Source organism: Phragmites australis, chromosome 14 (genome assembly GCF_958298935.1).
Source record: "Phragmites australis chromosome 14, lpPhrAust1.1, whole genome shotgun sequence".
In the NCBI taxonomy this organism is placed as follows: Eukaryota; Viridiplantae; Streptophyta; class Magnoliopsida; order Poales; family Poaceae; genus Phragmites; species Phragmites australis.
The window spans coordinates 26647740-26671988 of record NC_084934.1 but is presented as its reverse complement, the minus strand read 5'-3'; the positions used below and the strand labels follow the sequence as shown (position 1 = coordinate 26671988).

At 45.5% G+C, this 24249-nt stretch overlaps 1 pseudogene; it reads right to left on the bottom strand.

The window, feature by feature from the left end:
- Nucleotides 1–22839: 22839 nt before the first annotated feature.
- Nucleotides 22840–23243, bottom strand: LOC133890372 (uncharacterized; annotated as a pseudogene).
- Between the last annotated feature and the right edge of the window lie 1006 nt (nt 23244–24249).

Below are 24249 nucleotides of genomic sequence, written 5' to 3'. Positions count from 1 at the left end.
GCCCCACGGAGGAATGAAAGAGATTCCTCAACTCGTTTGAGGGTAAGTAGGGATCCACATACTTCTGAACCCTTGGAGGAGGTGGATCTTCACTATTTGCAAGAGTTAGACAAATCCTTTCTGTTAACAATATGTAATAGGATAGTCCGTCTGATCAAATGTAATCAACTTACCTTATCTATGAATGAAACTGTCGGAGTTGGTCAATATTCCAAGAGTGCTTGAGTATCTCATTGTCTGTAGTAGATAACTATACTGATCCAGGTCAAGTAACTTCTACTACCGTGTAGGGTCCTTCCCACTTAGGTGATAACTTATGGCGTCTAACCTGTTTCTGCATCTTTTGTAGAATAAGATCCCCAGCAGTGAGTTTTTTAGGCTAGATTTTCTGACTATGATATCTACGTAGTGCTTGTTGATACTTAGCCTCTCGAATGGATGCTTGAACATGATACTTCTCAAGTAAATTGATGTCGTCCGCTCGTATCTGCTCTTTCCCTTCTTTCGAGTAACCCGCCACTCGCGGCGACCCAAACTGCAATTCAGTCGGTAGCACTACCTCTGCTGCATAGACTAAAAAGAAAGGAGTTTCACCGGTAGCCATGTTAGTTAAGGTACAGACTTCCCATAGTACCAAGGGAAACTTTTTCACCCACCGTTTCGTGTAAGCTTTTAGTTTGTCAAAAACTTGAGTTTTGATACCTACAAGACTATACCATTGGCGCGCTCAACTTGACCGTTACTTTGAGGGTGAGCTATTGAGGCGAAACAAGTTTTAATGCCATATTCTTCGCAGAACGCAGTAAAGGTCCGCTTCTGAACTGCCTACCATTGTTTGTAATTATCCGATGCAGAATGTCATATCGAGTAATTATTCTCCTCATGAACTTCTTATCCACTTCTACGGTTATCTTTCCCACGGGTTCGGCCTCGATCCACTTTGTGAATGTGTCGATAATCGTGAATAGGAATTTAAATCCACCTTAGGCCCTTGGTAACGGTCCCAGGATATCCAAGCCCCAGATAGAGAACGGGCAAGAAGGATGAATTATTTGCAGAGCTTGGGCTGGTTGAGTGGTCTTTCTTCCAAAAAATTGGTAGCTTTCTCAATTTTTAACCAGCTTGAAAGCATCCTGGTGGGCAGTCGGCCAATAGAATCCCTAGCGGAAAACTTTCCCGACCAAGTTGCGATAAGACGCATGATTACCACACATGTCTCTATGGATATCGAGCAATATTTTATTACCCTCTTCCTGAGTGATGCACTTCATCAAGATTCTATTACTCCCCTTTCGGTAAAGCTTGTTGTCTACCAAAATGTAGAGCTTGAACTTACGAGCAATTTTCTCTACAGACACATCATCGTCAGGGATGTCATGACCTTCGAGATAGGCTTGGTATGGGGTCATCCAAGTCAGTTCGTATTTGAGTAGTGCATCATCCGTGTCTGTGGGTTCTTCCTCACTGACCTGACCATACTGCTGGTTGAGATGGGCAACATCCATTCGTCAAACTATCGGGATAGATGGATGAGAAGAAGCGAGTCTAGCAAGTTCGCCCGCATCGGAGTTATCACTCCTTCCGATGAGCGTGACTTCTAGCCCTTCAAACTTTTCCTCGAGCTTGAGAACCTCTTTCAAATAAGTTGTCATGTTGTCATCTAAGCATTAGTACTCCTTTTGCACTTTGTTTACGACTAGCTGTGAGTCCCCTTTCACGAGTAGTCACCTGATTCCAAGCGATATAGCTATGCAGACCCTATTTACCAGTCCTTCATACTCTGCAACATTGTTAGAAGCTTTAAATTCTAATTGAATGACGTACCTGAGTTCATTGCCCGTTGGATATTTGAGCATAATGCCATCCCTCGAGCCTTGAAGTGTGAGCGATCCATCGAAGAAGAGCGTCCTATTGTCCTCGGCCACTTTTGTCTCGGTTCCCTCAACATTTGTCTACTCGACGATGAATTCCGCTAGTATTCTTGACTTAACGCTTGTGCGTTGCATGTAATTTATGTCAAACTCATTGAGCTTGACTGCCCACTGCGTGTTTCATCTAGTGGCCTCCCTATTATGTATATCATCCTTCAGCGGATACATCATCACGACAGTGATCTTGTGCACTTGGAAATAATGTTATAGCTTCCGGTAAGTCATCAGGAAGGCGTATAGCCACTTTTGCACTTGCGGGTATCGTAGTTTAGCATCATTTAAGACTTCGCCCACATAGTAAACTGGCTTCTGGATCTTGGCCTTCCTCTCGGGACATTCCCGTGCGACCGCCAGAACCGTGCTTACAACTTGCAGGGTAGCTGCAATGTACAAAAAGAGCTTCTCTTTTTCGTTAGGCGGGGTTAGAATTAATGGAGACAATAAATATATTTTTAAGTCTTGAAATGCCTTATCAGCCTCTTCCATCCACTTGAACCTGTCGTTCTTCTTGAAAAGCCTAAAGAAAGGCATCTCTCGCTCGCCCATCATGGATATAAACCGACTAAGGGCCGCTATGCACTCCGTCAGCTTTTGGACCTCCTTCAGTGTCCAAGGTGACCTCATCTGGTCGAGAGCCTCGATTTTGCCTGGATTGGCCACAATGCCATGACTTGACACTAGGAAATCGAGAAGCATGTCGGACGGGACGCCGAACGTGCACTTCTCGAGGTTAAGCATCATAAGATACTTCCTAATGTTGTTGAATGTTTCCTTGAGATCGACAATCGATGTATCTTTGGTTCTAGACTTGACTACAATATCATCGATATAAGCTTTAACGTTTCGCCCAATTTGGGGCTATAAACAATTCTAAATACAACATTGATAAGTAGCACCATCGTTCTTTAAACCGAAAGGCATGTTTTCATAGAAAAATACACCAAAGGGAGTAGTAAAAGCAGTCCTTCCCTCATCCTCTGTTCCCATGCTAATTTGGTGATATCCCGAATAAGCATATAGAAAACATAGCAATTCACAACCCGCCGTAGAGTCGACAATCTGGTCGATGTGAGAAAGAGGAAAAGGATCCTTAGGACAAGCCTTGTTGAGGTTGGTGAAGTCGACATACATTCTCCACTTGTCGTTGGCCTTCTTAACGAGGATAGGGTTTGCAAGCCACGTAGGATGACGAACCTCTCGAATGAAGCCTGCCTTTAGGAGTTTTTTGACCTCCTCCTGGATGGCTTGCTTTCAGTCTTCCGCAAATCTCCGCTTCTTTTGCACCGCAGGTTTGGTGTTAGGTTTCACAGCTAGTCGATGCTCGATCACCTCCCTAGGACTCCGGGCATATCAGACAGTTTCCACACAAACACATCTTGGTTTTCCGAGAGGAAAGTGATGAGCTCGAGTTCCTATTTAGGATAAAGGTTGACCTCTATCTTGACCGTCTTGGCTGGTTCAGACAGGTCGAGGGGCACTGCCTTGACACCACCGCCAGCCTTCTTCTTCTTAGCACCGTCTTTGTTCTCACCTTTAGCTACGTCATCGAACTGGGAGGCATCAGCAAGGCTTACAAGTTTGGAGTCCTTGATTCTACTGGTGGCTTGATGCTTCTGGTACTTTGACTTTGCGCCTTCCAAAGTGATTGCCGCTTGGCAAAAGTGTTCAACCATGTCCAGGCTCTGCTTATTGCATTTGACCGCTGCACGTTGATCTCTCTTGATGGTTATGACCTCTTTGGGGCCTAGGATCTTGAGTGTCTGGTATGCATAGTGCACTACGGCCATGAACCTACCGAGCATTAAGTGGTGTAGAATCACATTGTAAGTTGTCTCAAAATCCACAACATTGAAGGTTAAAAGTGCATCTAGCCCCTAAGTGTGGTTTTGGTAATTAATGACAATAGCTATGGACTAACAATTGTGTTGAGAATTGTTTATAGCATGTTCCATAGGTGATGCATGATTAATAGAGAATGGATTCATTGAGGAATGTCATGAAGATCAAGAGATATGCATCGAGATCAATGAGCTGTAGGTGATGATCATGTGATGAAGGAGAAGCTAGAGTGGAAGACATCTCGAAGGTTCAGGATGGTCTTAATAAGATTGACAAGAAGCATGAAGCTAGGCAAAGCTACTTGTGGAGATCAAGTAACTTAATGTATAAAGTTATCATTGAAGTTTTATGAACTAACCCATGTGTTTTGTGCTTGAGAGTGAGTTAGGGTTATGATCCATAAGAAGACATGAGTTGAATTGAGATATCCAATATGCCAAGAGTGAAGAACAAAGATTGCACTCCATATATGATAAAGTAAATTCATTGAAGATGCCAGATACAAAGTAGTTTCTATAGCAAGACGGTGAAGTGCAAGTGATGTTCGGCTGTGATGGACCATCCGGTGGTGAAGGGCAAGCAAAGAGCTTAGTGCCGAAGGACCAAGGCGATGGTGAAGGACGAGTGAAGTTTTTGCGCCAATAGACCATGTGAGGCCATGGGAAGCTAATGGTGATTCGCATCAATCGCATGAAGAATTAAGAAGAGATGAAGTGAAAATTATATCAACGTTAGCAACCCTCAAGGTTTGAAAGAAAGAAGCGATACATGAAGGTATTCAAAGGCTCAAAGTGCTTCATACGATTTTTTCATTTGAATTTGAGTATAAGTATACCGCACTATTAAGAGGGATACAATGAAGAATATTTTGACGTGTCTCAGTGCTCAAGAGTATCTAACCAAACCAAAGTGAGAGACATAAAAACACCCACGAACACCGGTAGTGCTAACTTAAGGTTGTGTTGAGAGTTCGCTTTAGGAGTCTTGTGCCGAAAGTGTGGAAGTATCTGAATTGGATTTTAGAGTGTTTATAGTTTTGATCTAATGTGTTTGAGATCATGATTTCTAGTGGGATAGGTAACCCTCTAAATAAGCTTTCTGTAGAGTCCAAAATTGTCAAAATCGGACATCGGGATCAAAAGTTGTCGCTTTTTTAGAGGGTCTGTTGTGTTGATTTCGGAAGTTCCGGATTAGCCGAAAGTTCTAGATGACATCCAGTTTGGGGTTTTCTGTCATGGTTTGGAGTTTCAATCTGGAAGTTCCGGATTGAACCTGGAAGTCCCGAATTCTGTGGCCAGTTCAAAGGTTCCGAACTTGATCCGAATAGGGGTCTCGGGGTGGGTCTAACTCGAGTAATCTGGAAGTTTCGGATAAATCCAGAAGTTCCAGATTGTGATGACTGTTGGCTTTAATGGATAGTTTTTGGGAGCTGGCTATATATGCCCCCCTCACCCTTCCTTTGAGATAGGCTGGTGTTCCCATGAAAATACTTAAAGCTAAAGCCATTAGAGTTCTCTCCACTCCATTTTAGTGTGAGATTTGAGAAGAAAAGTGAGTTGAGTCGAGAGATTGGAGGATTGAGTTGCAGTGAGCATAACTCCCATCTTGAGCACTCGAGTTCATTGGCAAGAAGTTCGTCATCTCATTTGTTACTCTTGGAGCTTGAAGCTCCTAGGCGGCTAGGCGTCGCCGGCGAGCACCCAAGATTGTGGTGTGTCACGGAAAGTTTGTAAAGGCTTGGATTTTGTCTCCGCAAGGAAAGAAATCAAGAGTGAAAGCACAAGCTTAAGTGTGATCGAGCTTGGTGAGGAAAAGGGTTGAAAGAGACATGGCTCAAGTGTGACCGAGCTCCTAAACGGAGACGTAGGAACCTCAAATGGAGGTGTCCAAAATTCGGGAAATAAATTACGCATCTCCTATGTTTGTTTGCTTGTTCTTGAGTTCTTGCTCACTATTTGTGCAAATTTGCTCGATCTACTTGTTCGTATCAAATTGACTGCAGGTACTCTGTGGATCTGCTTGGAATTGTAATTTGGAACACACTACTTCATTTGGTTTGAGCTCGAATTCATTAGGCGTTGTTTAATTTCAGTTTTATGTTCTGAACCCGAAAGTTCCGGGTAAGGTCAGAACTTCCAGTGAACATTAATTTTGAAACTTCCGGTGAACAATAATTTCAGAATATTTGATTAGAATTTCTTGATATTTTGCAAGATTTGGATATTCTTTGTCACACCCTGGGATTGTAACATTCACACTTATTTAAGGTATTTGTGCACTCGTTGAACCTATCATATTTAGATTTTTCAAAATCCGTTAGTTTATTTTAGCCGTAAGTTTAGACCAAATAGTAAAAGGGTCGAAGTTTTGTAAAAATGCCTATTCACCCCCTTTAGGCGACATCATTGTCCTTTCAAAGGTTAACTTTTCTATATGGATGTTATTAGGCTCGCCAAACGTGACCGGTAGCTCGATCTGGCCAAGGGGCATGGTCGAAGAATTTGGAGTTATGCCGTGGAAGTGCTCAGCTCTTTTCTTAAGCTCCGACCTTTGGATCCCGAAAATGATCTGATGTCACCTAGATGGGGGTGAATAGGCGAAACCTAAAAATTTTTACAAACAAAATGCAGCGGATCAGCAATATGCGGATAGTCTGCAGATTTTTCCAGAATCTCTGCAGATTTATAGAGGTTCCGTAGAAATCTGCGGATACTCTGAAGTTTTTACGGAAAGATGAAACTGATGCCTATGCAACTCAACGTGGATCAAATCCATGAATTACCCAGCACCAGTGGATGTATTCCAACCTATTTCACCAAGTACTTGTAGCTCAAACTTCACAAGAAAGTAGATCAGAGCGAAACCCTTTAAATCAATGGGTATAAGAGCATGCAACAAATCACAAGAAATTGACAAGGAAGATACAAGTATTTGTTCACCGAAGTTCGGTCACCCCATAAATAAGTGCCTACGTTTCCGTTGAGGAGCTCACAAAGAGTCGGGTCTCTTTCAACCCTTTCCTCACCCAAGCGACCACAAAGATCAAGATATGGCTGATTACTCAAATCGTAGGGGTAATACAAACATCCCGGGGCTCACCACAAGATTGGGAGCTAGACGGGCGACGCCTAAACATCTAGGTGGACAAACCACCAAGAGTAACAAACACAAAAATTATCGGCTTGACGAAGAAAACAAGTGCTCAAAGGATGGATTTGAATCTCACTAGCTCTATTCCTTGCTCTCACTCAATCCCACTCAAGATTTCACCTAGAATCACAAAGGGGAGTAGAGAGAGAAGCTTTGAATGCTTTTGAGTTGTTTGTCTCAAGTTAGATCGAATAAATGAGCTGCTCACTGTTGAGGCGAGAAGGTGTGGGGTTGAAAGTGCATCTAGCCCTATGTGTGGTTTTGGTAATTAATGACAATACCTATGGACTAACAATGGCGTTAAGTTTGTTAGTAGGTTGTTCCATAGGCAATGTATTGAGAGATATGCATGAGCTATAAGTGAATGGAGAGATTGAAAATGCATCAAGATAAATGAGCTCTAGGTTATTTCATAGGAGATGCATAAGTGATGAATCATGGATTTACTAAGAAATGCCATGAGAACAAAAGAAATGCATCGTTGTCAATGAGCTTTTAGTGATGCTCATAAGGAGAAGGAAAAGCTCAATAAGATTGGTAATAAACTTGAAGACTAAGTTACTTGTGGAGATCAAGTAACTAAAGGTATGACATTGTCAATAGAGTTTTATGGACTAACCCATGTGCTATGTGCTTAAGAATGAGTGGAGTTAGGTTCTATATGAAGATTGACAATATGCATGAAGGATAATAAGATACGTGTGGAGATCAAGTAACTTAAGGTACAAAAGTTGTAAATTAGGTTTTATGGACTAACCCATGTGTTTTGTGTTTGAAAGTAAGATGAGGATTAGGATCCATAAGAAGACATAAGTTGAATTGAAATCATATATGCCAAGAGTGAAGAACAAGTGTGGACTCCATATTTGATAAAGTTAATTCCTTGAAGATGCCGAATACAAAGTGGTTTTCTATGGCAAGATGATGAAGGGCAAGCAAGACATGGCTGCGATGGACCATCCGGTGGTGAAGGGCAAGCAAATGGTTTGACGCCGAAGGACCAAGGTGGTGGTGAAGAGCGAGTGAAGGTTTTGCGCCAATGGACCGTGTGAGGCCATGAAAACCTATGAATGATTCACATCAATCATATGAAGAATCAAGAAGAGATGGAGTGAAGATTATATGAAAGTTAGCAATCCTTAAGGTTTGAATGAAAGAAGCGGTACTTGAAAGTAATTCAAAGGCTCAAAGTGGTTTAAACGAGTTTTATCTTTGAATTTGAGTATATGTATGCCGCACTATTAAGAGGGATGCAATATAGAGCTAATTGTCATGTCTCAGTGCTCAAGAGTTTCGAACTAAACCAAAGTGAGAGTTCTTTTTAGAAATCCCGGTGTGGAAAGTGTGGAAGTGTCCGAATTGGGTTTCAGACTGGGTGCTCGGTTTTGCATTCTTTAGCTTACCCGGATACTCCCGGTTGACCCGGAGACTCCGAGTTAGTACAGAAAAGTCTGTAACGGCTAGTTTTTTGAGGTGGGCTATAAATAGCCGCTCACCCCCATCCTTTGGGGCAGCTGCAAGGGCGCGAAAGATAACATTTTTAGAGCCAAAAGAACTCTTTTCCACTCCATTTTAGTGAGAGATTTGAGAAGAAAAGTGAGTTGGGTTGAGAGATTGGAATATTAAGTGCAAGCGAGCTAAATCCAATCTTGAGGACTTGAGTTTATCGGCAAGAAGTTCGATTGCATTTGTTACTCTTGGAGGTGAAGCCTCCTAGCCGGCTAGGTGTTGCCCATTGAGCTCTCGTGCTTGTGGTGAGCCGCGGGAAAGTTTGTGAAGGCTTCGATTTCGCCTCCGCAAGGGAAGAAATCAAGAGTGGAAGCCAAGCTCAAGTGTGACCGAGCTTGGAGAGGAAAGTGGTTAAAAGAGACCTGGCTCATTGGAACTTCCTCAATGGAGACGTAGGATTCACGGTGGTGAATCCGAACTTCGGGAAACAAATCTTGTGTCTCCTCTCTTGTTCCCTTTCATTTGAGTTATTGCTTAATATTTGTGCATTTTGCTCGATCTACTTGTTCGTGTGTATTTGATTGTAGGTTCTCCGTGGATCTACTCGAAATCATCACTTGGAACATACGACATCACTTATTTTGAGCTAGAACTCTTTAAACGTACTTTAAATTTAGTTTCAAACTCAGTTCTGTATAGAACCCGGAGAATCTGGATTTACCCGGAGGTTATAGAACTGTATAACCCGGAGATTCCGGGTTGACTCGGAGTATCCGGGCAAACAGTGTTTTTTGCCTCGTGAACAGTGTTTTCAGTCTTTTTAATTAGTGCTTTCTTGCATATCTTTTGCTAGAATTGAGTAATTCTTGTCATCCTAGGATTGCAACTTTCACATTTATTTAGGGTGATTGTGCACTAGTTGAGCCTAGCATATTTAGGTTTTCACTTGTGAAAAAACCGTTAATTTATATTCCGCTGCAAGTTTAGGCTAACGGTAAAAGGGGACGAATTTTTTGTAAAAATGCCTATTCACCTCCCTTTAGGCGACATAATTGTCCTTTCAGGGGTATAAATACTCAACACACAAAAACTAGCCTTTATACTTGTGAAAATGCGGACACTCCACAAAAGGGCGGACCCTCCGCACAACCCAATTAGCCCAAAATCCACTCAACTGCGGACTATCCGCAAAAATGCGAACCCTCCGCATTTTCACATCTCAGAAAGGTTAGGGCTAACCTAGGTGCATGTGTTATGTATGATGTGTCTCTCATAGGTATGTTAGATCTTCCTACGCAAACAAGTGAATTTTGTATCCCCCTTAATAGTATGGCTTCCTAAACTCAATTTCAAAGAATAAAAGAATTTAAATCTATAAGATCCATGTGCCGCTGTCCTTTTCTCCTTTTGAGGGGATCACCATGCGTCAAATTCTCACATGATTGAATTATACATGTCCATACTTTATAAATCCTATTAGTTCTTTAATTGTTTTGTCATTATCACCAAAACTCACTTAGGGGGCCTAGAAGCACTTTTAGATTCCCATCTTGTCTAAGGTTTTGGTGAAGATGAGGTTAATGGAACTACCCCCGCCGACCAAGGTCAGAAAGACTTTGATGTTGAGGATAGTCGGCTGAACCACCACCAGATATCGACCTGGGTGTGGAACTGCAGCTGGATGATCAGCTTGGTCAAAGGTAATCTTGACTTTTGACCACTTGAGGTAATGAGGAGGTCCGGTTAGGGCTAGGTTGACCTCCCTTTCGGTTGATTTGTACTGTCTTTTGGACTCGTACGAAGCGGATCCTTTGAATATGTGCGCCAAGCTCTGATCAGCCCCGTGGAATTCGGGCTTGTCATCCTTTCCGTCTGGCTTGGCCTGCCTGCTATGATATTTCACAATAGCAGCCTTGAGCTTGTCATCCACCTTCTTCTTGATGACGCGGTGTCGAGGGAAAAATCCCTGACAATGGTTCCGGGGTGTATCGGACGACGGGTGCGTGATCTTTGTCCGGGGAGTGCCTACTGAATTTGTTTGCGTATGTGCAACTCAAGAACATCGAGGATTATCCAGGTTCAGGCCCCCCTTAAGGTAATAGCCCTACATCCTGTGTATTCTTTTTTTATGTTATTATAGATCTCAGTTGATTACAGATGATGTTCTAGCTGGTTGCCCGGAGCCCTCTCCTCCTTGAATGGGGTCCTCATCCCTTTATATAGTAGGGATGGAGGGGGACTTACATGCGGGCCATACAAGATGGCCTCTGCCCGTTATAATATCTAACTCAAATCATCATTATAGAGGACCAGGCATGCCCACCTGCCCGGATGGCGTCGTATGACGTGCCGCCATGTGCCATCGTGACCAGGCCTGAAGGGTCCTACTTCGCAACATTTAATGCGACAAGGTGAATCGATGCCTTTCTGCACTGTCCCCATCCACTTGCATCTCCACGCCGTTCCCAATAACATCCCATCTGCCGCCCGGCGCTGCATCGGCCTATGAAGCCTCACCACGTAGCCTTTTATCGTTATGGGATGGGACAATACTACCTCCCTTGTACCACCCATGACTTTATCCGTCAAAGCCGGCGCTTGGTGATGAAATGCATTTGAGCGCATTCCAGCAAAGGCGCCTCGTATGGGTGTATCAAATCTGGCCCCGCGACCAGTGGGGCTGGTCGCGGGAGGTCTTGTCCTGGCCGCAGTAATCCTATCCTGGTCGCCTCGGGCGGTGGGGTGCGTTTGGGAAACAAAAACTGCATGGGCATTAGCATTAAATGAGAGTGGTTTGGTTTAGACGAGTACCTGCCCTGCGACCAGTAGGGACTGGTCGCGGGAAATCCAGCGGGGGTTGGGAGTGTGGTCGTGCGATGCCGAGTGGTCGCACAGTGGACCCTGTTTAGAGAAAAAGAACTAGTCCCACAAAAACCAGTCGTTGACGTCCGTCCTGGCAGGGGACCCCCATATACCTTACACCGACAGTAGTCCCCAAGCTCCCCCGCGGGTATGGTGGCCTGAACCGATCCTTACACGGACGCGGCTGGGTCTGGTCGTGCCATTCGAGCCCCGGACGAACTCAAGCCATGCCCGAGGAGTGGTCGGCGATGCAGCCCATTTTAGCAATTGATTCAGAAAACCGCACCCCGAGGGAAGATTAAGCGTCCATAGAAAAAGGATAGTGGGAGAGAGAAAATAGGGAAGGGTGCACAAGGGGGAGAATCGCATCAAGTCACTCGCAAGCAACATTCCTGGTGCTGAGGGAGACCCTTAGCACGATGAGCCTTTCGGTGGCGACCAGCGCTCGACCCGAGCTAGGACTTGCGGCCTTGTGGTTGTTAACCCTCGGGCGCCTTTACCCTGTCATCGTGCGAGCAGGTTAGCTTTGGATCTCATCCCATCAACACGAGCGAGCGGGATAAACAAATCTTGGAATTTGGTGGGAGACCGTGTTTGTCCGTGGAGTCCTACAACATAGAGAGTTCGATTGCTTGGATTTGAAAAAACTTACAAGTCATGTCCACGCTTGTCTGAAAGGTCTTGCAAAATAGACAAATAGGCTCATCGCTGAGTAGCCTTATACACAGAGCTGGCGCTCAGCGAGTTGTATGATCGGTGGCCGACCACCCCAGCAAACCCGACCACGTGAGGCCGGGAAACTGGAGGTCGCCAGTGACCTGCGACCAGTTTTGTGCGTGGTGGTCACAACCGTGCCTGAGGCCCTGCCCCGGCCATGGAGTACGCTTGTGGACCTCTTCGCTCGAGTTTTCATCGTTGTCTTTGTCGGGCCAACTGGTTGGGCCCGACTGGCTGGCCATCAGAGATGGCTAGCGTGCGACCACCGACTGGCGAATCGGGTTCTAGCGTGCGACCACCGACTGCTAGGCCGCGTTGCCAGCACTCGCTTGAGCCTTAACCGTTGCTGCGGCGGTAATCTTCCTAACGGGCTTGGCCTCGAACCTCCTTGTGAATTTGTTAATTGCCACAAGTAGGAATTTAGGATCGCCTGGGGCTTTAGAGAATGGTCCCATGATGTCCAACCCCAAGACAGCAAAAAGCCGAGAGAGTGGTATGGTTTGCAGTGCCCGGGCTGGTAGGTTGGTATTTCGGTCGTGGTGCTAGCACGACCCGCACCTTTTCACCTACTCGCGAGCATCCTGGAGGGCGGTGTGAGGTTCGGCCTCCACGTCTGCCTCTGAGGATGTTAGGGAGCGCTGTGCTCCCCCCATCCCGAGCGATGTATTTCAGTAAAGGGTTGTTGCTCCCTTGGTGGTAGAGGTGTCCCTCTACCAAAGAGGATTCTCACGGTTAGCTCGCATGACCTTTTCTGCTAACACATTGCCGTCAGGGGTTGCTTGATTTTGAAGGTAGTCCGAGATCTGATCCATCCTGGTCGTACCCGAATCGAGTAGGGCGACTACATGATGGCCACCCGAGGTTGATGGCACCAAGGGAGGCATTGCCTCCAAAGGTGTTGCCTCTGGTGTTCTGTTTCCAAGGGAAGCATCCCTTCCGCGTCGGCCTGAGACCGCAGCGGGTGGCCGTGTGAGTCTTTTTTCTCAAAGACTCCGATCGGGACCGGTTCGCAAGAAGACGCTAGACGGGCCAGCCCATCGGCCAGGGAAGAAATCCTTGCGAGGGACGTGTGTGACTTCCCGGTCGATGGAGCGTTGCTCTAGCTTTCTCACTTCGGAGAGGTATGTCGCCATCGTCCGGTCCAAGTACTGAAAACCCCTTGGTGACAGGGTTATACCTAGTAGCGAGTCCCTCATTGCTAGTAAGTGTTTTTCCCTCATGCGGGTGATGCTCGTGTTCCAATTAAGAGGCCCTCATACTCTGCTTCGTATTTAATAATTAGAAAAAACAAAATTGAACCATATACCTAACGATGCATGGTCCTGTGCTCGCTCCTTCCTGGTCGGGGGAAAGCATGCCTCGCTTAGCGAGCAGTACCGCGTCCGTGGCCCTTTGAAATCCTGCAAGGTAGGACAAGGATTCCCCTTTCTGATCGAAGGGTGGTTAGCACCGGGAAAGGAGAGAGGTACCTTTCTAAGATTCTGGTAAGCTGCCTTCCTTACTAGTACCCAACAGGGAGTGGTCATTACTCATGCCAAAAGTTCGAGGTGTAGACCCTTCTGTTCGTCCTTGAGTTGAACCTGCTCGGAGAAATGACACACACGATTAGTTCCCGGATACTCTTTTGCCGGATCGAATCATACCTACCTGATGGTTTCGGTTCATGTCACAAGGCTGGGGGGTGGTAGTCCCAGCGCAGTGAGCACTCTTCCGGGTGGAGCTGCCACTGAAGAAGCCAGTTCCCCCAGAGCTTGCGGTCCGTGAGCTCTCCTTGGCGCCGGGAGCATGGATGCCTCTGCTGTCCCCCGTCGCCTCCTGAAGCCTTCAGATCCTGATCCAATGTCCTGAGTTTGGGACATATCAGATCCATCTGGGTCGTACCCAACGAAGGACACCTCACAGCGACTCGGATCCCGAACTCAGAAACGCGCCCCCCTACCTGATGCGCCAAATGTTGTGGGAAAAATTCCTGACAATGATTCTGGGGTGTATCGGATGACGGGTGCGTGATCTTTGTTTGGGGAGTGCCTACTGAATTTGTTATTTATGTGCAACTCAAGAACACCGAGGATTATCCAGGTTCAGGACCCCCTTAGGGTAATAGCCCTACATTCTGTGTATTCTTTTTTTGTGTTATTGTAGATCTCAGTTGGTTACAGATGATGTTCTAGCTAGTTGCCCGGAGCCCTCTCCTTCTTGAATGAGGTCCTCATCCCTTTATATAGTAGGGATGGAGGAGGACTTACATGCGGGCCCTACAAGATGGCCTCTGCCTGTTCTAATATCTAACTCAAATCATCATTATGGAGGACTAGGCATGCCCACCTGCCCGGATGGCATCGTATGCCGTGCCGCCATGCGCCACCGTGACCAGGCTTGAAGAGTCCTACTTGGCAGCATTTAATGCGACGAGATGGATCGATGCCCTTCTGCACCGTCCCCGTCCACTTACATCTCCACGCCGTTCCCAATAACATCCCATCTGCCGCCCAGCGCTGCACCGGCCTGTGAAGCCTCACCTCGTAGCCTTTTATCGCTATGGGATGGGACAATACTACCTCCCTTGTACCACCCATGACTTTATCCGTCGGAGCTGGCGCCTGGTGACGAAATGCATTTGAGCGCATTCCAGCAAAGGCGCCTCGGATGGGTGTATCAAATCTGGCCCCACGACCTGTGGGGCTAGTCGTGGGAGGTCTTGTCCTGGCCGCAGTAATCCTATCCTGGTCGCCTCGGCTGGTGGGGTGCGCCTGGGAAAGAAAAACTGCATGGGCATTAGCATTTAATGATAGTGGTTTGGTTTAGACAAGTACCTGCTCCGCGACCAGTAGGGACTGATCGTGGGAAATCCAGCGGAGGTCGGGAGTGTGATCGTGTGATGCTGAGTGGTCACGCTGGACCCTGTTTAGAGAAAAAGAACTAGTCCCGCAAAAACCGGTCGTTGACGTCCGTTCTAGCAGGGGACCCCCATATACCTTACACCGACACGTGGTATTTGTCAAAGTCGTGTTGGTTGGTCCGATGGATGGGACACCACTTCGAGCCGCCTCGGTTGAGGCCTTTGTTTTCCCCAGTGTTGCTCGACTTGCTCTTGTCCCGCGGCTATGGTTGTATCTGAATCCTTGTGCTTGTCACCAGGTTTGTTCTTGTTCTTTGAGGACTTGGACTTGTCCTTACCAGATTTAGGGTTCTTGGTGTGTACCTGGGCTTTTGCACACTTTGCGCACTTGTCGGCCAACTCGAAGAGCTCTTTGACCGTATGAATCTTCGGGGTAGCCAACTTCTTGAGCAGATCCATGTCTTTATGCCTTACTTGAAAGCGATGATGACCGACTCGTCGGAGATGTCCGGGATTGTGTTGCACCTATCACTGAATCTACGAATAAAGTCACCAAGAGATTCGTCCTTACCTTGGTTCAGCTGATGAAAGTCATTTTCTGTACCCGGGCACTCAAACGTACCCTGGAAGTTTGCGATGAACTGAGCCATCAGCTCAGCCCACAATTGGATCAAGTTGGGCGGTAGTTTTAGCAACCAGGTCCCCGCAGGTCCATCAAGGGTAGTTAACTTGTAATTGGCCATCACCCAGTTGTCACCACCGGCTGCTCGAATAACAGTGGTATAGATCTGTAACCACTCATTGGGGTTGATCTTTCCATCGTACTTCTGGATCGGGTATGCTTTGAACTTCTTGAGCCATTGAATCAACCAAAGCTCATATACGAAGGCTTAGTAGCCTCTGTCAAACTCCTTGGGAGGCGGTGGAGGAGCATTGTCATGCCTGTTCCTTTGAGCAAGGGAGTCACATCAACCATCTCATCCCGGAGATCTGCGATCGTAATAACGACGATCATCCACATGGTGCTCCTCACGGTAGTTGTCTATCACTCTCTGTAGATCATGCCAGACGTGAGGGATACGGTTCCTTAGGTCCTCCTAGTTCATGCGCCTATGAATAGTTCAATTGCAGTTTGGCTCACATGGTTGTGCTCGAGCTCGACCTCCGGAGCTTCCTGTTTGCAATGCCTCGACTCGGGGATGTCCGTGTCCGTGGCTCCTCGAGCCGGCGCCTTGCCAGTTGGGGTGCCTAGAATTGCCGGGATTATTCGCTCGAGCAGTCTGGATCTGAGTCACGTCGAGCAGAGTCTTGAATTGATTAACCATGGGAGTTAAAGTGTTCGCCAGATCCAACTCCAGGAAGGATCTTAGAATTATATGGGCCCCTTGGATATTGGCTTCCGTGGTACTGAAAACATCACTGCCTAGGCTTGACTGTGGTTGAGCTGATGTCGCTCCACGACTGCTATCCTGAGGGAGTTCGTTCCCTGATCTTTGGGGTGCTGCCGGTGGAGGCGTGGCCACCGAATGTCATCGTTGAAGGCCAGGAGGCACCTGACCTCCTATAGTCCGTCAATGAAAAGTTGTGTCAGGGGCGACACGCAGTGGTAACCCCCCCCCCCGCACAGCTCCACAGCCTACGGAGGCGGTTTTTACCACTGGATCTTCAGGGATTTTTGCACCATCGTTTTCCACTACCATTGGATCTCCCGTGTTTTGCTCATTGGGGTTGCCATCGGCTCCAGCCATAAACATGAATCGATCTGTTCGGTTGCTCTGGCCGTCGATGTTGCCATCATTGCCACTTTCCTGACTCTCCCCTTCGCTATCAGTGTCCATGAACTGAAGAACACTAGGTTCCTTGGTATCTCACTCGAGGTGTCCCACCTCACGGTATGCGTCCAATGGTTTGGACTCGAGAATACCAGTGTGCATCGGTCCACCCTGATTGTCCCAACGGTAAACCATGGTTCCAAAGGTGATCTCGGAGCCGGCGGGCGAGTATTTGAAGATGACTGCCACCGACTCAAAGTAATCGTAGAAGCCGACGTCGAAAAATCCAACGCGGATGTGAACTCGAGACATGATCGATCCTGAAAATACAGAAGAAGGCCCCTACCTGGCGCGCCAACTATCGAAGATTTGTTCCTGACAATATGCCCATAATGGAACTGAGGTACCTTCGAGATCAGGGATCAAGAACAAAATAAGCACACGATGTAGACATGTTCGAACCCTCTATTAAAGTAATACACTACGTTCTATATGTATGTTGTTGTGTATGTATTTTCTTGAGTACAAGTAATGTGGCTAGACCTATTACAAGGAGTAGATTGGATCTAAGCTAATCTAGAGATGAAGTCGCTGAGTACCTCTTATGCTAGGGTCTTGGTGCTTGCGTCGAGTTGCTAGTTTGCGAGTTGGGTTCTCTGTTGTAGAATGTCACGTCCAAATCCGTAAGCATGTCATCAATCATAATAATGCATCATAAGTATCATGTTTAATTGTTGAGCATTGGAGTGCTTGCTAAATTCTAATGGTGACTTAACTTTGCATTGAGTTATGAAATACCCGACGTTAGAGGTTTCGTTTAGTGTCACCTAGGCTTTTAGGGTGAATCCAATTTAAATAGGGTTCGTCTCATTTTGTTATCGCTGCACAAGAATTCTTGGAATTTATAGAGCACTAGAGCATCCTTTTGGTAAATAGAAGAGAGAAGGAAAATGGGAGAGAAGGAATAGAATTTCACCTGACATTGCTTGTCTCTCTAGCTTGTGGGACGCACTAGCTGACCGCACACCTCACCTCTCCTTTTTGTTCAGCAGCAGCAGCAGCTCACCCCCATCCCTCTCCCTCACATGCTCACTCCCTCCCTCTCTTCTCCAACCGGCCAAAGGCAGAAGAACTGCTGCTCTTCTCCTCCCTCTCAAACTCTCTCTTTTCCTCAAGAATCTGCCCTCAAGAACAAGATTCAAGGCATGAATGTCACACCAATGAAATCCCTAGCTCATTAGCTTCACATCCACCCAAAAATCTCCTGCATGCACGAAGGTTTGGGTGTTTCCAATCCAATTTCGTCACCCTTTCTTTCTCTGAAATTTCAGCAGCAGCCTTCTTCCTCTTCATCGAGCGTTCCCCTCCAATTTCGCCTTCATCGACGGTCACCAACGTCAACAAGGGTAGTGGGGTAAGTCTCCTAGGTTTTCCATCTGTGAATGCACTGATTAATTGGCGTTTGGAGGGGTGGGCTGCAATCGAGAACTAGCGAAGCACCGGTGTTTTTGAGGTTATAGATCTAGAAGGGATGTTTGAATGCGTTAGAGTTAGTGAATAGAGCTTGTGGAGTGAGTAGGATAGGTCTAGAACCAATGTATTTGTGCCATTACATGTTCATGTAGTTTAGATTTCGACATGCAAGTTGAATCGACAGAAGAATCATCGCAAACATGTGTTCTACAGGAACCCGAAAGTTCCGGGCTTCAACCCGGAAGTTCCAGGTAATCCTATTTAGAGCTACCCGAGAGCCCTGTTCGGGGGAACACCCGGAGGTTCCAACCATCTGAAAGTTCCGGGTATATCCCGAAAGTTCCGAGTTAAGCCGAGTTAGGATTAACCGAGAACCCTGTTCGGAGCTAAACCCAGATGTTCTGGCTCGACCCGGAAGTTCTGACCTCAACTCAGAACCTCCGAGTCAATCAAAAAGTGGCAACCCGAGGACCCCCATCTGAAGGTTCACCCGGAAGTTCCATAACCCGGAAGTTCCAAGTTAAGCCGAGTTAGGATTAACCGAGAACCCCGTTCAGAGCTAAACCCGGATGTTCCGGCTCAACCCGGAAGTTCCGACCTCAACTCGGAACCTCCGAGTCAATCAAAAAGTGGCAACCTGAGAACCCCCATCCGGAGGTTCACCCGGAAGTTCCGTAACCCAGAAGTTCCGAGTTCAACCCGGAACTTTCGAATTCTGTCAGAGTTTCCAAACTTGTTTAGGTCATAGACTTCGTTAATCTTTCATGTGTCTTGTACTTTTAACTTGTTGTTGTGCTACATCCCCTATTGCTATGCATCTTGTAGCATACATCTTTGCACCTCATTCATGCTCATCACATTGTATGCGTTCTTCTTTAGTGAACGAAGGACCAGAATGTGACGCGGGCGTGATCAACGATGATCAAGACTTTGTGGTTGATAGTTGTGAAGCTGAGCAGCAAGGCAAGCATCTAAGCATATCCTACCTATTACTTTGGATCATGTGATGTTAATATGATAAATTATGTTTATGTATGTTTGCATGTTAGCGAGTCAATGTCAGTTTGAGAGTAGATCCTAACTTTGTATTGCCCTACCTTGACTTTGTTTATCCCTTGATCCGTTGTAACTTGGGTGGCTCTCAAGTATTTGTCAAACGTAAAATGAATGTGGTGTGCTTAGCAAGCTTAGGTCATCGGTAGAAGTCGAGCGGTGGTTCAGCCATCGTTCGCGAGCTTAGGGCTTATTTAATTGTTCACAAATATAATGATGATGTTGGGTTGTATGAGTGTGAGAATGAGATGAGATATGGGTGGTGCTAGGGGTAGGTCAGGAAAGGAGTCTCGGACGTCATAGACCGCTTGCATCGATTAAGCACCATCCGTTATTGCAGTTGGCTCTAGCACCTTCCGTACTTACCACATATCAAGATAATGTTAAGATAAGCCGAATATCTTTTGTAGCTGGGACCTTTTGGCTTATTGTCCTATAGTGTCGTGGGCATAATAGGCTTGTAGAGGTAACGTCGTAAAGATGTTGTGGGTATAATAGGCTTGTAGAGGTATCTAGTTTGCTAGAGGAGTAGTTCTAGCTACCTTCACACCTTTAGGGGCATCTAGGGTGCTCCGGAAGTAGCCCTAGTGGACCTCCGCACCTATAGGTGCATGTTCAAACGGTCGGGGCTCAATTGTAAAAGGTTGTCACGAGTACCCCATTGTGTGAACTCTAGCGGGTAGCACAAGCCAAATGGTCATCGTGTTGTATGGGTAAAGATGTACCCCTGCAGATAGTAAGATCAATTCGAATTGCCGCGCTCTCGGTCATGAGCATGCTTCTGTCCATTTGCATCAATCGTAGAGTTTCGATATTAGGATGATGTCATGGTATGTTGGAAAATGAATGGTGATGTTGATGGCGAGTTGAGATGGTTCTAATGGCAGATATGATATGTTGATAATCTCAGGATAGAAGGGTTTTGGCTAGGTTATAGAAGCTCATACTTGAGTTGAAATCGCTTTTGCATAATAAATTCATTTAACCTTTATGGCCCATTCCTTGCTACTCATTCTCCAATGCATTCTCCTTGGAGTCAGGTTATTTATAAGTACCCATTATAGATTATGTCTTGCGAGTAACTTCGTACTCATGCTGCTTGTTTGCTTTTTAGGTGAGAAAGAATTAGTTTTTTGTTACTTCACGCCCGCTGATGTTGCAATGGGCAAGAGTAGTGCCATCTACTCAGTTGATGTCTTTTTGGGTGGTGCCTTAGGGCAAATGGCACTACCCATCTTTTGCTGTCATGTAACTTTTTTCGCTGCGTAGTGACTCTAATCCACTAGCAGATAAAAATGTCTTTTCTCCTCCTAGTGTTCATTATGTAAATTATTGTGGAATTGTAATCACTTAAAGACTTGTAATCTAATTTTATTACTCGCTCTTTATTATGTCTTGATATGGTGAATCATGTTATAAAGGTATGCGTTTCGATCTTAGGCATAAAACATATACTGAGACTATCAGGATGGTATTCTGGTTAATTATTAAAGTCATAACTATGTACATGATCGGCTTAATGATTAATTAGAATACTATTTGGACTGTTCCTCACATAGAAGTTCTCCTCCTCTGGTGGATCCGAGTCCCCGCCTTATATAGAGGTTCTGGCGCTGTCCTGGATCCAACCGTAGTCGATATGGAGTCTTTTTTTCTTGTCATGTAAGGCAAGCCAACCAAATCCAACCTGGACATTAGTCGTACTCGGGTTGGTTAATCCGATCGAGACCTTCCTAGTATAGGTTTTGAAAATCCTCGAGTATATCGGGTCCCGCAAATTCGAGTCCGCAATATCCAGAATCATTGAGAATGTATACGATGTATCCTGTCCATATATGGTGTACTCCTTGTACGTATATATCTATAGATATTCGACAGTGACACCATCAAAAACTACATTTATTTTGTTGAACACTAAAAAATTAAGCATCACTGCTCAGAAAAAGAGAAGATAAATGATGTGATAGATGCGCCTACGAAGATATTGCCAATTTAAAATGAAGCAGAAAGAAGAAAGCACCAAAGGTAGGTTCAGAAAAAAAGAAGATAACGATGCGACTGAGATGCGTAGAAATTTCTAGAAAGAAATTACCAATTTAAAATGAAAAAAGGAATAAAGCATAAAGGTGAGTGGAAAGTGGTGCATCGAATTTGACGAGTAAGTTACATGTTGGCGTGATTGATGTAACGTTGTCACCTAAGTGGAACAAGGTGTGCTGAAAATATAGTTAGTGTTGTCGCCAGGACGTGGGCTTTGGTGAGACACTAATTAACCTTATAAAGTTATAATATTATAAAAGTGTATTACAAGACCAATCTACACATATAGTTTTTATATTTCTAATCTATATATTTTAAAAAATATTGATATCAAAGTTTCAGCAGAAGCATGTTCGAAACATCATGTTTTTTTTTTTTTTTACTGAAATGAGTAGTAAAGTAAAAATATAACTAGCCATGTTGCAATCGTTATGGCAAAGGCAAGGAAAGGTGCAGGCTCCATTATTGTAAAACTAATTTATATAGGCTAAGCACAGGCCTTCACCAAACAAAAACATCATGTCAACAACTAAATGAAACTCCTTAATTAATTAGCAACCCTAGCCTATGTCTTGGCCTGTGACGAGTGGACGACCTTGACTACCAACAGCACCAAAAGGAAAAAGATGCGAAGCGACAACATCTTCTTTCACGGCCGGTCCCAGCCAGCCGGCCGGCCTTGGCGCCGAAGCAACTCTTCCCAATTCGCCGACGGCTATTATATATATTGCTCCCATCCAGATTCCAGACCACCAGCGTGCCAACACTGGAGCGATTAAAGTGTACTACTAACGCTTTGGGAACCGGTGGTGGGCGAGCACAAATGATCAACAAAACTTAGGTTCTATTTGTTTTAATTGTAGATTGTGAAAAATAATTTATGGATTATGAATGGTAAGAAGCTGAATTGTAAAATCTAGATTATAAAAGCTGAATTGTGAATTGTTACAATCTGGTGGAAACCAGATTACTGAATTGTTACAATCTGTGTATTGGATTGTAACAATCCAGCTTTTTCAACCAGCTGTTTGTTTCAGCTTTTAGATTATGATCAGAATTCAGCTTTTACACTCCAACTGTTTATTTCAGTTTTTAAATTTTGATCATAATCTATTTTTTATAATCTGAAACAAACAAACCTTAGTTTAGGAACACTTTTGTTCGGATCGAGCCGGTGCGCATGGTACGGCCGGTTCTAGTTAGAATTTGAAGCAGTGGATCGAACTCGATCGTACAGTGCCGCATCGGCCCCTGGGCTTAAGTTTTGTATATATTTTTTCATTAGATTGATTCAAAACTTAAAAAAAATAGATATATATTCACTCCCAGTCCACCTAATTAAGTTAAAAAAATAAACAAAGTAGTTATCTAAAACTATCATATACACATACACATGTATCTCTAATCGGCCCACAACATAATCTGGGATAACATGGCTCACGGATCGCCACGAGGAAATCGCAAAATGTCACGCACCATGCATATACCATGTGGCGCGAGAGGCGCCTGTTTGTTGGCAGATTATTCCAAATATACGTACACATAAGGCTACAGCATTTCAGTCACGTACCAAAAACTCACAGCGTATCAGTGTCTCACGTACATCAAACCACGCACCACATACGCCTGTCACACACACAACACTCTTCTCGTACTCGTACGTGCTTACGCATGCGTACACACGGTTGCACGTGCGGACATGCACGCGCTAGCGCTAGGCGCGGAGGTCCCGGAAGTAGCGGCGGGGGTCGTCCTCAAACACGTTCCGCTGCATGCGCGCGCCGCCGCGCCCGGGGGCCACTATCGTGGGACGGCGCCTGCGTGCGCAGCAGCAGCGCGATCGCGCCCAGCACGGCCGGGAGCAGCACGGTAGCGGCGACGCGCAGCCACTGCCCGAGCGTCTCCGAGCGGGTCTCCGGCGGGAGGAGCTCTTGTGTCGACCTTCCTTGCGAGCGCCGCGAGGAGGGTGGCCAGGTAGGCCGCGAGCTCGGCGGCCTTCGCCTTGACGAGCTGCCACAGGCTCGTGAAGAAGTCGCCGGCGCCGTCTGCGAGGGTTTGCGCCGTGGCAGAGTCGCCCGGCAGCACCTTCCTCGCCCGTATTATGCGCGGGAAAGCCATAGCGTACACAGGGGCGGACGTAGCTCAAAAATTAAGCAGGAACATATAATTAACTGGATTTTTACAACTTGACTAAATTTATTGTAAAACAAGAATCTAAGAGGGCCATGTGCCCTCGCTGCCTACATGCCGGGTCTGCCCATCGGCGTACATCGTTGAGCGGGGTGTTTGTGTCACTGACTGTGTGTGGTTCTGACCAAGAACCGCTTGAGTGAAAATAGCACCCAATATATTATTTCTTAACAAGTAAAAAGGAAGTCAGTCAGGTTAGCCGGGTAGGGGGAACAGGTCATACACATTGCAAGAAAGAATACATCGTGCATCATTGTAGTACTATGGAAGTATGGAGTAACTGCTTTTCGCTTTTAAAAGGAAAAAAATATATATCGCTTTAACTAATTTATCAACCCGCGCGTGTGCATAGACTAACAAATTCAAAACTGCACATGAACAATGTCTATGAAGAAGTTAGTGTATATCAAGATTATACCAAACATAATGAAACTAGGAAATTATACTAGGGGAATTATCAGATTATATCGTTGTAACACACAAAATATATTATAGAGATCGACATGGAAAATATGTTAAGGAAATGGTAAAAACAAATATATGTAATATGGGTCATGTTTTGTAGATTTCATTATGACAATATGTTAAGATTATGGTATTGATGGCCCTGGAGGTTGTGATATATTATGCCCAACTTTTGTAGTTGGTAGACACATTGTCCTCGCCAACTTAAGACACATTGCTTGCACTTTTTAAAAAATATGGGCATGCTGCTCATTCACATACTAAGGAGGTACTCACAATATTGAGCTAATCAATAAGATGACACCATAGCATCGTGGATCGTGGGTACACTTATTCAAATAGATTTTCCCTCTGTAAATGCTGCATAATTTTATCCACACGATATGCACAGACTCACACCATTATCGTGGTTGGAACTAGCAAACAAAGTCCATACCTACCGACATTACTACGATATCCACTCAAAAGA